We start from the raw sequence: 14,564 nt of genomic DNA, 5'->3' as shown, positions 1-14,564 counted from the left end.
AAAGTTTAATATTTTTAATTTCATTTATAAAACTTTAAACCCGCACATCGGGCGGGTCCTCATCTAGTTGTTAAGGATATATGACTTTGGATGGTTTCAGATATTTGTTCGGGTGTTTAGATCGGGTCCGAATATCTAATTTATTTACTAAAAGTATCCCACCAAATATTTTTAAGTTCGGGTCCAAGTTCGGGTTGGATATTTAAAATCCGATTCGGGTTAGATTTTTGGTTTCGGATATTTTGCCCAGCCCTGTATTTTTAATTGTTTATATATTTTTATATTATTTTATGACTATGATAAAATCATCTATATATATAAACTATTTGATTGTTTGATACATTGAATATAGTTTACATTAAATTCTATATAATTATAAATTGTAGATATGATTGTTTATAGCAAAAATGTTTGTCAGCTACTTGAAGTTAACTCCAACACATGTTCACACATACAAACAATTTAAATGTCTTCTAAACTACATGAACTATTGATATTACATAAATATGTGGGTAAACTAACACAAGTTATGTGTAGAGCACTATAGCCATAGCTTCGGCTACTGTTCTGGTGTACGATGCGGCAGAATCCGGTACCAGCGATTTGGTCCGTTATGACCCAATTAAAACTTTTCGACCCGGTTCTTTTTTTTATTAAACCGGACCCAATAAAATTCGACCCAATCTATAAAAATGACATAGTAAAAATGACACAAACCTGATAGTTTCATTTCAAGATTTAACCTATAAAAACAATTTTCCCCTTTACCTAGGTTTCTTCAGAGTATAAATCTTGGTCGATTTGAGGAAAGAAAATGAATCATCTGTGTAAGAAAAGAAATCATCTGGGTCGATTTGAGGATAGAGATTGATTTAAGCACGGGTTCATCTAGTATGAGTATATTTTCTGGAATCTGAAGAAGTGTGATTGTGGATTGCCATCAAAGATCTTCACATCATAGACTGTAAATAATCTTAGTAGAAAGTTGTTCAGATGTCAATTCTACAAGGTATGTGTGTGTTATGTCGAGTGATTAAAATTGGCAAGTTATGAGTGTTTTCAATCTTTGTTGGATGGTGGAACTGAGAACTGTATATACTTTAAGTGGTTCGATCAAGAAGAGGTGAAAGGCCGCGAAACGCTTTAATTCAAGCTGTAGCTAAAAATCGTGAGAAGGAAAAATTGATAAATCAACTCCAGATAACAATTGTGGAATTTCGTAGTGATTTAGAGAAGCATTTAGAAGATTCAGGGTAGGTCATCTATAGGCAACGTTTGATCATCACATTGTTAACTGGATTGCTTGTATGTGTTGTTGGAGCCATTATCTTTGGCTGATGGAAAATCTTTGAAAAGAACATGTGTATTTGCTTATAAGTAATTATAAGTATTTGGACATCTTGGCCTATGTTTGATTTTGAAGTACTTATGTTGTTAGGTCGTTTGTAAGAGCTTGTTGGTATGGTTCCAACTTTGAACTCGAATCCAAGTTTTTTTAGTCATTAACGGTTTTCTTAGTCATTCTTGCATCAACCAAATACATAATAAAATGGAGATAAACCAAATACATAATAAACTCGAATCCAATTTCTCTGTCACAAAAGCATGAACCAAATACATAACCTAATCAAGTTTGTTTTGTCACAAAAGCATCAACCAAAATAAATAACCTAATCCAGTTTGTTTTGTCACAAAAGCATAAAACCAAAATACATAACCGAAAACTCTATTTTTTGTCACAAATCCTTTAAAAAGGGACAAAACAACAAGTGACACAGAATAGAGTTTTATGTTATTGGTATTGTTGGATTCATTATTGGTTATTTAATTCATTGGTTTAATATTTGTTTATTTTCGTTGTTTGGTTTGAATGTGATTAAGCTGTTAGTGAGTATGAGATCACTAGTTTAATATTATACTAGATTAGTATCATTAGTGAGTATGAGAAAATATGTTCACGTCTTTTTGCTATCTCAAAATGGCTTGTTCCGACAACCAATGAAACTAAAAACAATTTTCTAACATCACAAAAAATCTTTTGATAGTAACTAATGTTAAATTTCCCAATGTATTCGTGATAGTTACTATGCCAAAGTGAAAATAAAATAGTTGGCTTAATGTGTTTATAGATAACAGAATATACTAATCAATGATGTATCATCACAATAATGTATGACCGCGATGGAAAAAACCTCGGCTCCGCCCTCATCCCTTATGGAGAGAACATTGCGTCCAATTTCCTCCATCATGGAGAGACCCTTGGCTCCGCCTTCCTCCCTTGGAGAGATAACCTTGCGTCCAACCTCCTCAACCTTCCTTTGTTGGGTAGATAACCTTGTGTCCAATATTCTTTACCATAGAGAGAACCTCGGCTCTGCCCTCATCATGTGTGGAGAGAAAATGTTCACGTTTTTTTGCTATCTCAAAATAGCTTTCTCTGACGACTAATAAACGTCAAAACCTTTTTCAATCATCACAAAATATTTTGATAGTAACTAATGCTAAATTTCTCAATGTATCCGTAGAAGTGTCTTTGACACACCATGATGTAGTCTCTGTCTCTGTAACGCTTCAACCGTCACATTGTTTAGTGAGCCCATGTGAAACGACCTGACCCGTTTTTTTTTTAATGATAAATAATAATAATATAAATAACTATGACTAGTGGTCCCATACCCACTAGCCACCTAACCACAATCACAAACAACAGCGAAATAACAATACCAATTAAATAACCAACTGAACCAATAATCCAATATTAATCCATAATAGAATAACCAACAACCAATCCTAACCGTTTCAATGTCAAACAACAGGAAACCAAGGAACCGGCAACCTAATAAGTTCTAAAGATCCAACTCTAGCAACATAGCAATACCAGACAACATCCAATCGAGTCCCTAGAACATCTTCCTCTTTATTGCCTTGATTCCACGATCACACTTTGCCTTTACCTGCACCACAAACACAAATTGAGATGCATGAGTATTTGATAAATACTCAGTGAGGCAATCCTCCCATCTACTGGGCTATACACACAAGTAATAAGATCTCTCATGCCACAAACAACAACAATAAAACAAACCAGGAACATGAACAAGTGACCCGACACGATCCGGTTACTGTCAGAATGGTGTCGACCGATACCAGAAGGTGTCGACCGACACTGGACATCTGGTGTCGACCAATACCTCTTGAGTGTCGACCGACACCTGCTCGACACCCCCAAAATCCTAACGGTGTCGACCGACACCTCCACATGGTGTTGACCGACACTCACTAAGTTCCCGAGCCGTCCTCGCGTTATTGTCGACTGACACCACATTGGTGTCGACCGACACCACTGTCGAGCAGTGATTTCCTTCGAACAGAACCTCCGAATCTCGCCTCCAAACTTCTCCTCTTCGTCCCACACTATCCCAGGAACGAATCCAAGCCTAAGGAGCTACGAAAAACTCACAAACAACCAAAAACAGACAACCAAACAACACACAATATCACAGAAACAGAGATCTTAGCTTAGATAAGCCATGTTCATGCACTCACCTTAGCCAACAAAGAGATCTAAGCCCAAAGGACGAAGCTACCACCACAATAACCTTCTCACCACGTTCCTAGCGTTGGATCTTCACTCTCACAGCAAGATCTCTCCAAAAATGCCTTCAAATCTCACAAACTCTCACAAGAACTCTTAGAAACTGTTTTCTCCTCTTTCTCTCTCAAAAACAACAAACGGCGACCAAGACAAAAATAAAACACGACCTAGGTCGTTTTCCCACTTAAATATCTCGGTTCAATGGTTTTTCCTAAATCAAACCGGTCCAAATCGATAATTAAATCAATCAGGTCGAACTAGAAATAAGTGATGTCCTACCAACCACATATCCCCTCACTGGAATACCCCATGACCACACAAGGATCATCTCACTTCCCCACGGGCCGCCACGAAGGCCAAACAAATGTCCTAAACAGGACCGCCACAAAGGCCAAACAAATGTCCTAAACAGGACCGCCACAAAGGCCAAACAAATGTCCTAACAGGACCGCCACCAAGGCCAAACAAATGTCCTAAACAGGATTGCCACAAAGGCTAAACAAATGTCCTCAACAGGACCGCCACCAAGGCCACTCGTCTTGAAGGACCATCACGAAGACCATATGTCCCGAAGGACCGCCTCAACAGGCACTCTGGCTAAACAGCCCGCCACGAAGGCCACACAATGGCTAAACAGCCCACCAGAAATGGACAAATTCTAACTCACATAAAACTTTCCATTTTTTTAGCACTTACCACTTCTGGAAACTTTCCACTTATAGAAACTTTTAATTAAGGAAACTTTCCTCGAAAACACAGCCTTGCGGAAATTTTGTACCCCAAACACCACCTCATCTTGTTACTGAGTCGCACAACCAATCACCCCAAGCGACCGAGTAACAAGAGAGATGGGCTGGAATACTCCGTTCCCGCTCCAGCCACGGACTACAGACGGGGCCAGGCTAGGCAAGCTCAAGTCATGGCTTGCTTCTCATACCACTTTTTAAACCTTGCCTTCATCCTCGCCTCAGGCTCCCAAGTCTGCTCCTCAACACCATCACAGTCCCAAAGGACTATCATCAAAGGAATCTTCTTCTTCCAAAGTTCCTTGATCCTCCTCTCGAGAACCCTCACTGGTCTCCCCTCCAAAGTCATGTTGGGCTGAAGATCCTTGGGGATCTTAGCCAACAACTGGTCATCCTCACGGAGACACTTCCGCAACATAGACACATGGAAAACCTTATGGAATGCTCGCATAACCTCAGGTAACTCTAATCTATATGCCACTGGTCCGACTCGCTCAATCACTCTGAACGGACCCATATACCTCGGACTCAACTTAGTCTCAGTCAATGACTTGTTCGGACCCCACAACATGGCCATCTTGAGGTACACTCTATCTCCAACTTGAAACTCAAGATCTCTCCTCCTCCTATCGGCAGAAATCCTCTGCCGATCCTGAGCTTCCTTCATGTTCAGCTTGAGAACCCGAATCTTCTCTGAGGTCTCCTGAACAAAATCTGCCCCGTACATGCTCCTCTCCCCCACCTGAGTCCAGCGTAACGGTGTATGACACGACCTCCTATACAAAGCCTCATAATGAGCCATGCTAATACTCGCCTGGTAACTGTTGTTATAAGTAACTCTACCAAGCTCAAGTGATCTGCCCAATGGCCACCCCAATCCAACACACACATCCTCAGCAAATCCTCCAACGTCTGGATCGTCCTCTCTGACTGTCCATCTGTCTGGGGATGATAAGCTGTACTCATATGCACCTTAGTGCCCATCTCTGCCTGAAATGCCCTCCAGAACACCGAAGTGAACTTGGAATCCCTATCAGACACAATAATCGCTGGCACCCCATGCAACCTAACTATCTCCTTCACATATTTTTTAGTCAAGACTGCTGCTCCATCAGTCTTCTTAATGGCCAGAAAATGTGCCGACTTAGTCAACCGGTCCACAATGACCCAAATAGCATCAAACGTCCTGGATACTGGCAAACCAACCACGAAGTCCATAGTAATCATATCCCACTTCCACTCTGGAATGGGAAGACTCTTCAGCAAACCACCTGGTCTGATGCTCAGCCTTCACTAGCTGACACACATCGCACCTCGCAACCCAACTAGCCACATCCTTCTTCATCCCGACCTAGTGATAGTACCTCTTGAGATCACGGTACATCTTAGTCGCTCCTGGATAAATAGAGAACATGCTCGCATGAGCCTCTCTCAGAATCTCCTGCCTCAACTCCTCATCCTTGGGAACACAGATCCGCCCATGCACCAGAATAGTACCATTAGCCAAAACCTGATACTCTGAGTCAACATCCTTTGAGGCATTCACCAGCCCCAAATCCGACTGCTGAGCCAACCACACTCTGCTCAACAGATCTGTTCTATCAGCTGCAACCAAACCCAACGGCTCTTGAGAAACCGCACACAAGCTCAATGCACTGATCTCTCCTACCAGAGAATCCATATCCTGCTCCTGAGCCGAAGCCGCCCGCTTCCGACTCAAAGCATCTGCAACCAAGTTAGCCTTACCAGGGTGGTAGGCTATCTCCAAATCATAATCCGCCACCAGCTCCATCCACCGCCTCTGCCTCAAATTCAGCTCGGGCTGAGTGAATATATACTTCAGGCTCTTATGATCTGTAAACACATGTACTTTTGCACCATAAAGATAAGATCTCCAAATATTCAGGGCAAAAACTACAGCACCCATCTCCAAGTCATGAGTAGGATACTTGTCCTCATGCTTCCGCAATTGCAGTGAAGCATAGGCAATCACCTTCCCATGCTGCATCAACACATATCCCAAACCCACTCTAGATGCATCTGTATAAACCACATAGGGTTCTCCCTGCTCAGGCAAAGCCAACACTGGAGCAGTAGTCAACATCTCCTTCAGGCTTGCAAAGCCCTCCTCACACTCCTATGACCAAACAAAAGGAACATCCTTCCCTGTCAACTTAGTCATAGGTCGTGCTCTGCTCGCAAACCCCTGCACAAATCTCCTATAATACCCTGCCAACCTGAGAAAACTCCTGATCTCTATGACATTCTGCGGTCTAGGACAATCCCTGATAGCCTGAATCTTCTCCGGATCTACAGAAACCCCATCTGCTGACACACTATGACCTAGAAAACCCATCTCACGCTGCCAGAAACTACACTTGCTCAACTTAGCAAACAACTTCTGTTTCCGCAGCTTCTCCAGAACTGCCCTTAAATGCACTGCATGCTCTTCAGGACTCTTAGAATAAACCAGAATGTCGTCGATGAAAATGATGACAGACACGTCCACAAACTCCTGGAACACACTGTTCATCAATCTCATAAACGCAGCTGGTGCGTTAGTCAACCTAAACGGCATAACCACAAACTCATAATGCCCATACCTCGTCTTGAAAGTAGTCTTCCTCACATCTGCCTAATCTATCGGGATCTGATGATAACCCGACGCCAGATCTATCTTGGAGAACCAAGTAGCACCTCTCAACTGATCCAACAACTCATCGATCCTCGGAAGAGGGTACTTGTTCTTCACAGTGACCCGGTTGAGACTTCTGTAATCAATGCACAAGCGAAAACTCCCATCCTTCTTCTTAACGAATAACACCGGCGCTCCCCACGGTGATACACTAGGACGGATGAATCCCTTGCTTAACAAATCCTCTAGCTGCTTCTTCAGCTCTGCCATCTCTGCTGGAGCCATCCTGTAAGGAGCCTTGGATAACGATGTCGTTCCTGGCTCCAGTTGAATCGTAAAAGGATCAGACCGAGAAGGTGGTAATCCCTGCAACGACTGGAACACGTCCTCAAACTCCTCTACAACCTGAATACCGCTAACCGTAGACTTCCCCACTGACTCTTGCATAGATATAGTAACCAAATAAGCCTCACGACCCTTCTCGATCATCTTCCCAGCCTGAATTGCCGAGATCACGAGACTCCCCGAAGTCTGTCTAATCCCTTGATAAACCAACTTCCCTCCTGAACGCTCAAATTCCACTCTACCACGATGACAACCCGGATGAACCATATGCCGATGCAACCAGTCCATCCCCAAGATAGCGTCATACAACTCCACTAGGTTGATAAGCAAATCCGCAGCCCAAGACTCTCCCGCGATCTGAATATCGATACCCCTCGCTCGACCAATGACCCTCAGAAATTTGCCTCCAACAACTCTGACAACTCTTGTACGCTCTCTGGGATCTCCCACGATACCCGCACTCTCTGCACACTCCGGAGTAATGAAGCTATGAGTAGTTCCAGAATCAAACATAACGTGCGACTTAAACCCGCCCACCAACAAGGTCCCTACACAAACCTCATTTGTTGAGAACCTAACACTTTATCATAGGACAACATAAAATCTGAACTTACTAAGAATTCACAAAGACAAAGTATCAGAGATTATACCTGTGATCGCCCCGGCGCTGGTTCCACCAGTCTGTACACTCGTATAAACCCGTGGCGCCTGCTCAATCCGTGCCACCTGCTGCCCTCCCTGCTGCACCTGCTGCAATGCCGGCACTGCTATCGGTTGCAACTTGGGACAATAGGGCTTGACGTGTCCTGGCTCCCTGCAATAGTAGCACACACGATCTGCTGTCGATGGGGCACTCCTCTTGGGACAGCTAGCAATCTTGTGATCCTTTCTCCCACACCTGAAGCAACTCGCACCACTCGACGTCTGCCTAGCCTCCCACTTCCTCTTGGTTCCCTGCGCAGGCTTACCGCCCTTGCTAGAACCTCCCTGATGCTGAGCCCTACTAGGCTAGACTGCTAGGCTAGCCACCACTGACTGTGCCCGGATATCCTCCTCAATCCCTGCTGCAGTCTCGACCAGCTCTGCACGCGAAGCATAACTCCGCCCCCTACAGTGAACCCTCAAGTCATCACGTAGGGCCCTCACGAACCTCCTGATCTGAGCCTCCTCAGACTCCATATCCCGACTCCCATACCTCAGAAGTCGACTGAACTCCAAGTCAAGCTCCCGAACTGACCGAGTCCCCTGAGCTAGCTGAAGGAATTGCACCTCCAACCTATTTCGTGCCTTCCTAGGGAAATAATTGCGGTTGAACTCCAAGACGAAGTCAGCCCAAGACATCTCCCTCTGCACTCTCCTGGCTGTCACAGAACTACACCACAACTGAGCATCACCAGTCAAATAGTGAACCCAAATGTCCACCCAAAACCCCTCTAGATACCTCAGAGTATGGAAGTTACGTTCCACACTCCTCCTCCATGCATCAGCAACGGTAGGATCTGTACCTCCCGAAAACCGCTCGGTACCAATACGGCCCATCTCTGTCAGCATGCTGATATAACGAGAATGGACTCCCACATCCGCAGCCACTGGTTTCCGCTCCTCCGCCACCACTGGTGGCACTACCTGAGCCTGAGCCGGTACCACAGGTGGCAACCGCTCTAACAACTGTGCCAGCAACCCCGCAAGGTCGACACCCGGGACTCCACCCACTGGGACACCCGCACTTGGGGTCCTAATATCACCCTGGACACATCAACACCGCCCCCTCCAGCCACACTCGTGGAATACCCCTGGACACCCTGCGACTCGCTAACCACTGGGACTCTGCCCCTACCATGACCACGTCTGCGTCCACGACCACGACCAGCAACAGCATCCTCTCTAACCATCTGAGCAGAAGGCTAAGCATACAATTAACATAACACACAAACAAAAACTCACCGTGAAATCACACCGTAGGCTCGGAGAAGATGTTATAGGACTCCATGCCACACACAATTGACTAACTCACATAATCAATCAAGACATGGAATCCCAGACAACACAACAGAAACCTAGTGAACCCTAACCTAGAACCGTAAGGGCTCTGATACCAAACTGAAACGACCTGACCCGTTTTTTTTTAATAATAAATAATAATAATAATATAAATAACTATGATTAGTGGTCCCATACCCACTAGCCACCTAACCATAATCACAAACAACAACGGAATAACAATACCAATTAAATAACCAACTGAACCAATAATCCAATACTAATCCATAATAGAATAACCAACAACCAATCCTAACCATTTCAATGTCAAACAACAGGAAACCAAGGAACCGGCAACCTAATAAGTTCTAAAAAACCAACTCTAGCAACCTAGCAATGCCAGACAACATCCAATCGAGTCCCTAGAACATCTTCCTCTTCATTGCCTTGATTCCACGATCACACTTTGCCTTTACCTGCACCACAAACACAAATTGAGATGCATGAGTATTTGATAAATACTCAGTGAGGCAATTCTCCCATATACTGGGCTATACACACAAGCAATAAGATCTCTCATGCCACAAACAACAACAATAAAACAAACCAGGAACATGAACAAGTGACCCAACACGATCCGGTTACTGTCAGAATGGTGTCGACCGATACCAGAAGGTGTCGACCGACACTGGACATCTGGTGTCGACCAACACCACTTGGATGTCGACCGACACTGGACATCTGGTGTCGACCAACACCACTTGGGTGTCGACCGACACCTGCTTGACACTCCCGAAACCCTAATGGTGTCGACTGACACCTCTACATGGTGTCGACCGACACTCGCTAAGTTCTCGAGCCGTCCTCGCATTAGTGTCGACCAACACCACATTGGTGTCGACCGACACCACTGTCGAGCAGTGATTTCCTTCGAACAGAACCTCCGAATCTCGCCTCCAAACTTCTCCTCTTCGTCCCACACAATCCCAGGAACGAATCCAAGCCTCAGGAGCTACGAAAAACTCACAAACAACCAAACAACACACAATATCACAGAAACAGAGATCTTAGCTTAGATAAGCCATGGTCATGCACTCACCTTAGCCAACAAAGAGATCTAAGCCTTAAGGACGAAGCTACCAGCACAGAAACCTTCCCACCACGTTCCTAGCCTTGGATCTTCACTCTCACAGCAAGATCTCTCCAAAAATGCCTTCAAATCTCACAAACTCTCACAAGAACTCTTAGAAACTGTTTTCTTCTCTTTCTCTCTCAAAAACAACAAACGGCGACCAAGACAAAAATAAAACACGACCTAGGTCGTTTTCCCACTTAAATATCTCGGTTCAATAGTTTTTCCTAAACCAAACCGGTCCAAATCGATAATTAAATCAATCTGGTCGAACCAGAAATAAGTGGTGTCGATCGACACCACATGAGTGTCGATCGACACCCACCCCCAAAACGCAGAGTTTTGGTTCGTGGGCGTTACACCATGCCTACTCTCAGTCCATGGGCCCACGTTCCCAAGTGGCGCCTACATATATTCTCGTTTATGGACTAACCCATATTCGATGGCCGGTTTTTTACTACTGAGAGTCTTTAAAAACTTGATTAACGACCTTACAAATTAACAAATGATATTTTCTTTTGTTTTGTCCTCCCTTGCACAATTTCGACAATCACTTGCAGAAAGGTCACCCATTATTAAATTCTCTCATGACCCCTGACTTAAAAAATAAGTGCATTTTGGTGACGTATATGGCTAAATCAATTCTTTTGAACATTTCCGCAAACCAGGGTGTTAGTGTCTTTGAGTTCCTATGGATCTATCAACAACGATTTATTTTTTCCAATCTATCTATCTATGTTTGTCATACGCTTGTGTTTGATTAGCCTATTTTATCAATTCATTAGGTTGATGAACTTCTATTCGTTATCTTCCTTTGGGATTGAATGAATAATGGTAACAATTATGTTTGCAAAAAAAAAAAAAGGGTTTATGACAAACCAATCAAGGTTGAGAAATTGAAAGAAAATTAATTTGGCATAATTAAAGAAACAATAGAAAATTATAAGCATGGTAATATATATATATATATATATATATATATATATATATATTTGTCAAATAAGCATGGTAATATATGAATCCCAAATCATTCAAAGATTAAAATATAAATTAAAATAATCTAAAAATACTACAATAAAATTTAAAATACAGTATTAGAAAAATAAGACTAATATCTTAATCTTCTTTTTGGTCAACATATTAATCTAAACTATTCCCAACCGAAAAAGGAGAAAGTAGTAGAAAATTTTGGTTTAAGAAAATAAGAAAAATTTATCTTTCCATTAAAATATATTCCCAATTAAACAAAGTTGAAAGCAATGTTTTTGAATAAATTATTTAAATATTGAGGTGATCTTTGATTACATAGAAGTGAGTACAAAATTTAGAATTAATAATTAAAAGTATATTTTCCTTAATATTTTTTCTATTTTTTATAATTAATCACTTAAAATTAAAAATAAGTAAATAATATTATAATTTATGAAATATATATATATAAAATCTCCTTATAATTATTTTAAAAACTTTGTTTTTTTTTCTAAATTCTGATTTTTTTATAATTATCTTTTTACATTATTAATATTTTTTAAAACAAAATATTTTCTTTTTGTTGTAATCATATTCTTCCTATTAAATATTTACACATGTCAAAATCTCAGAATGATAACTTGACACATGTCAAAATCTTGTTAATGGCTAACTTTCAAAACCCAACTTTATATAATAAGATTAATAATTTTTTGGTTTAAAGTTTAAACCATATAATACTGCAATATAATTTATTTTTTACATAATATTTATTAATAAATTTAATTAGATATGTCTATTCTCGGATACCTATAATGTTAACAAAATAATGAAATGATGTTTAACCCGTTTAACACCAAATTAATGATATTTAAAATTTATATAAATAACTCTGTCTCGAGATATTTTAACTCGCACTATATAATCTCAATTTTTCATATTTATTGTCTTTATTATAAATATTAGATTAAGTTGATATATTATTTATCAAGGTTGTACCCATTTAAATTTTATAAGATTGGCGCTTCTTATAAAGTTTAAATATTTATAATACTTGGAATTCTTAAAATGGCTAAGTATTTCTCATATTTGAATTTTCGTAGAAGTTTAAATATATTATTCATATTTTAAAGGTCTTCTAACGTTTTTTAAAAGTTGAAATATTTATAATATTTAAACTTCTTATAACGTTTAAATATTTATAATATTTGAAACTTCATAAACGTTTAAATATTATTAATATTTTTAACATTTTATAAAGTTTACCTTTCAAAAAAATATAAATATTTAGAATATTCATACTTTATAAAATATAAATATTTATAATATTTAACTTTTTAATAATCTTTAAAATAAAGAACCGGAATAAACCAAATAAAAGTTTTTTTGAAGTTTGAATGCATGATAAATCAAACTTTCTACTCATTTTTATAATGAATCATTTTGGTCTCTTTTATAATAAGACTCTGAACTACTGCCCAACTTTTTAGGCGATGTGGGATATTTTACCCGTATTTTTTTATTCATCTATTGAGTAATATAAGCTAAGAACTTTTAAAAGTTTCAATATTTATAATATTTAAACTTTAAAAAGATTTAAAATATTAAAATATATTTTTTGAAATTTTTAATAATTTTAACATTCTAGAAAAATTTAAATATTTATAATCTCTTAAACTTTTTAAAAACGTAAATATATTATAATATGTTTAATTTTTTAAATTTTAAATTTGCTCAAATATAAAATCAAATTAAATTTTTAAATTTGGATACCTGATAAATCAAGCTTCCTACTCATTTGCACTCAAAACATATTAGTCATATATTTATATTGATTATGAACCATATTCGAAAATATTTAGTCGATGTGGGATATAAAGTACACAATTTCTGTAAATTAGTTTACAACTTTACATATACATATTTTTTGCGTTTTATTCTTTCCATCTATACTAATCATAATTAATTATTATAATTTTGTTAAGGAAATATTAAAAAATCTAAACGAAATGATGATTTGTTTTTATTTAATTGTATTAAGATGATTTGTTGTTTCCGTAAATATCTCACAATATAAAAGCAAATCAAATAAGTTTACATATATATACAATTTCGTATTTAATCTATTGATTATTTTGGAAACAACAAAGTCACAATCCATAAGTATTAAAGATTTCTCATTATTATTAATATTCGTAATAATTATAGGGATTAAGTATGGTAGTAGTTAATATTTGATATTATTGAAACCATTAAATACTCGGATACCAGTTTCCTTATTTATAGCGATAATACCTCTGTTTGGTTGTGTGAATAATTATTCTTGAATCAAACTAAATACACGATCCGAATATTATAAACCTGGATTACAAACGGATCCGCGTGTAGATTTTTGTTCTATTACCGGGTTAAAGAGGATCCGCATCCCGACCCGGTCGTAATTAAATGGGCGATTAAGAGGTATAATGGTCATTTATTGAAATCGAAACTATAGAATAGTTTAGTTAAATTAAGTGATTCTCTAATCATTTTTAATGAAAAACGTACCAAAACAAAGTCATGGTCCAATTTGAGTCTAGTGGGTACTTCTGCTTTAATAGTATAGATGCTTTAAAAACTGGTGAGATTTAAATTTTATATTTTTTTGTCATGACAAAAAAATAAAAACAGCTCAAATAGACAAATATATAGATTTCAAAAGATAGTAATATTCGAATAAACACAACACTAAAATGAAACGTTGCAACTTTACAAAAAAACGTGTAAGAAAGGTTAGTAAGTAAGCTAAGCCCTGTCACGAAGTAATCCCAGGAATGTTTGTTAGTTGTTAGTAAGGTAAGCACCCTTCCTTCGTCATATAAAAGATAGTTCCGAACTGTTACAATGAACAATCGCAATTTTTTGTAAAACACATAACTTAATTTTTTTACAGATTTTTTTGGAAAATTATTCAAAAGGTAAAATTGAAAAAAAACACAATTTTTGTGGCATTTATTGGGATTGCTATTATAGATAGAATAAACACATTTCTACAATGAATCGTTGCAACTTTACAAAACAAACGGTTATAAGGAACAATCACAACTTTTTGTAAAACACATAATTTAATTTTTTTACTGATTTTTTTAAAAAATTATTGAAAATGTACAATTTGAGAAAACA

This window comes from Camelina sativa, chromosome 13 (genome assembly GCF_030686135.1).
Source record: "Camelina sativa cultivar CO46 ecotype springtype chromosome 13, ASM3068613v1".
NCBI lineage: Eukaryota > Viridiplantae > Streptophyta > Magnoliopsida > Brassicales > Brassicaceae > Camelina > Camelina sativa.
The sequence above is the reverse complement of the archived record's forward strand: the minus strand, read 5'-3'. Positions refer to the sequence as shown.